General features: G+C 57.7%; 1 protein-coding gene across 1 annotated transcript in view; it reads right to left on the reverse strand.

Annotated features, from left to right (window-relative positions):
- Positions 1 to 708, reverse strand: part of SEPHS1 (selenophosphate synthetase 1) — a 31638-nt gene extending 30930 nt beyond the window's left edge. Inside the window, exon 1 of the mRNA XM_049624610.1 lies at positions 426 to 708. The gene's annotated coding sequence lies outside the window, so the exon portion shown is untranslated. The remainder of the gene's footprint in view (positions 1 to 425) is intronic.
- Positions 709 to 3037: the final 2329 nt, after the last annotated feature.

A 3037-nucleotide genomic window follows, 5' to 3' on the forward strand; every position in this document is an offset into this window, starting at 1 on the left:
CGGGGAGGGCCCCGGAGGCGCCGCGCGCCGCGCCCGGGGACCGGGCTGGGTTCTCCCGCCGCGCGCGCGGGCCGCCGCCGCCGCCGCCGCACAAAAATGTCGGCGGGCGAAAAAATTAACCCCTGCGTCGCCGCCGCCGCCCTCCCCCTCCACTCCTCCCCCGCCCTCTCCTCCCTCCCTCCTTCCCCGGCTCCGCGCGGCGGCGGCGGCGGCGGCGGCGCGGGCGGTGCTTCTTTTTTAAAGCGGCCCCACCAAGCCCTGGCTCTGCCCCTCTCCAGGCAGCGCTGGAGAGCGCCGGCCGTGCGCGGCTCCCGGCGGGCCCGGGCGGCCCGGAGGGGGATCTGCACGGCCGCCATGGGCCTGCGGACGAATATTCCCCTTTAAGCCTGGCGTCGCGCCCCCCCCTCCCCAAGCCAGGCGCTTACCGGTTCGCTTTGCGCCCTCCTCCTCCTCCCGAAAACGGGACTCCGGCGCTCCCACAATGCACCGGGCGCGGCCGGGCTCCCTTAAGCGTCGCCTGAATAAAAATGCCGCTCCCGGCGGCGGCGACGCGGAGGGCGGGAGGGCCCGGGCCGCGCCTGGGCGCCGCGGGGGCTCGGCCTGGCTCGGCGGGCCCCTGCCGGGAACCGGGCCGCCGCGCTCCGCCGTGCGCCGCGCGCGAGGGGCCTTTAAGGGCCGGCTACCGCCCTTTAAGAGGCGGCGGGCCGCGGCCGGAGCGTCTCGGTGGCTGCGTGCGGCCCGGGAAGGGGGCGGGGGCGATGTGCAGGCCCGAGCGCGGCAATGATTGGTCTCGGGGGAGGGGTGGGGGGTTGCAAACCCGAGGAGCGGTGGCATCCGTTGCATGATGCAAAAAGGATTGATTTCAAAAGTTGCGAGTTGCATTGGCAGCAGCCTTTGGCGCCCGGGCCACCTACTTTTCCTCGACCCGCCGGAAGGGCCGGGAATGTTTTCCAAAACCTGGCCGGGCTCCACCGCGCTACACCCTGCGGGACGCTGTACCTGCTCCCCGAGCGCCGCGGTCGTTTCGAACTGGGAGACAATGACCGTGGAAACAGTTTCAAAAAGAGTAGGAGCAGAGGAAAAGCCGCCTCTGCTGCGAGGGAAGATTTAAAAACATAAACGGCGCGTCTGATTCATAGTGACTTGTGTCGTCTCTCCCTTCTATTGTCTTAGCCTGGCTCAGGAGTTAACGTGAGCCTCACTGGATGTGCAGACGTCCTGCAAAGTTTCTTGAATGTTCAACGTGCTTGGGAGGGAGTCCGAGCTCAAGGTTCCTCAGTTACATTGTTTGCTCTTCACATGTTCAAGTAAACATGGCAGCCTAATACTGTGTGTGTTTGAATTAACACTGATAGGACAGCTTCAGCTTGCGAAAGTGCTTTCTTCGGGTTTTCAACTCTCGGAGGCACTGCCGATGAAAGTAAAGCAAAATGCTTTCCTAACACTACGTCTTTTAGGGCTTCCCTCAAAACCGAGGAGTGTGGAGGAATGCCGACGAAACTTTCCTCGGGTGGTTCGGCATTTTCTAACTGGGTTTTGGGGGCAGGAATGTTTTTGGTAACCGAAAGGTGCTTTATGTTGCGGGTCAGATCTGCGGGCTCTGCAGATGCCCTTTTTCATTCTTAAAATTTCTGCCGGACAATTCCTCGGGGTGTCAATCTTGGTGAGGAGGCAGAAGTGATGCAACGAAGCCGACCGGCTGATGCAGGCTTTTCTGCGCGGTGTTTTTTTTCTGTGTGCCTCTACAGGAAGTTAGGGAAAAACATAGTAGCCCGGATTCTCTGATGTGAATTGTTGGATTTTTTTCTTTTCTTTTCTTTTCTTTTTTTTTTTAAGAATGGCACGGCCCTGTGGTTGGCAAACCTGGATCCGCATCTGCATCACCTGGGAAGACGCCTGTATACACACCCCAGACCTCCAGACCCGGGAACGGAGGATGCAGATACCTCTAGTCCTCGCATCCCCTCCCTTTTAAGATTGATTTTGTGAATCGTTGTGGGGTTTGGGTATTGTTTGTGCGTTTTTAATTTTTTGTTTTAGTCAAAGTCACAACTAGAAAAAACAATTTGGGGGGTTAGGGGCAAGGTGAGTGGGGCCCTACATGAAGATCATGTGTCATGCTGAGGAGTTTGGCATTTGTGCCGTAGTCAGCAGAGTTTGTCAGATTTGTTTTTTTTACAAGTTGAGCTTGTAGAAAAGGCTGCACCTCATCTGGGAGGATGCCGACTCCTGGAGGGGAAAACGGGGCCACATCTCTAATTAGCAGGTAATTGTAGTAGTCGAGCATGGAGTTGAGGGTATTTGAAATGAAGCAGCGGGAATGTGGACAAAAGAGAGGAGTGGAGGTGATTTAGTGTGTGGTTGGGGGAAGAAGCATAAGATGACGCCCAGATTTCTAGTTTGGGGGGGTCTGGGTGGGTAGTGATGCCAACTGAAATGGAAACTATGGGAAGGCAAACAAGTGTAGGGGCGAGTTTGGCTTTGAAAATGTGAAATTTCAGGCACCTGCCAGATAGTCTAGGCTGAATGCAATGGGTCGCACAAGGGCTGGCGCTTGGGGTGGGGGTGGGCTCTGAGTTTGAGATGCAAATGTGGGACCATCAGCATGTAAATGGGGTTTCTAGCCTCGGAAAGAGGTGGGATTAACCGGGAAGGAGAATTGTGGAGGAAAGTGAAAGAGACCTTGGACAGAGCCCTGTGGGGCTTCCTTGTGGAATGGCTGGCGGAGCCAGAAGCTGATCCGTGCCGAGTCTGTGGGAGGCCAGCATCCTCAAAACCTGCTCCTTCCTCCTCCAGCCCCCCCAGCCCCTGGGTTTGGAGCTCTCAGCAGCTCCGCAACAACTGGAATCAAATTCTTCTGAGCACAGGTGGTAGACTCTTGACTGAGCTACGGATGCCTTCATTCGTGTGGAGTCGGTCTCCAGCCTTGGGGCCAGACGATCCACTGGCTCTCCACCCTCCTTCTCTGTCCTAAATGCAGGGTTCTCTGTGCTCCCCCCAGCCAGCTTTTCTCCCACCAGCCTTTGTCTGAGTCTTC

The sequence above is a fragment of the Panthera uncia genome, chromosome B4 (assembly GCF_023721935.1).
Source record: "Panthera uncia isolate 11264 chromosome B4, Puncia_PCG_1.0, whole genome shotgun sequence".
In the NCBI taxonomy this organism is placed as follows: Eukaryota; Metazoa; Chordata; class Mammalia; order Carnivora; family Felidae; genus Panthera; species Panthera uncia.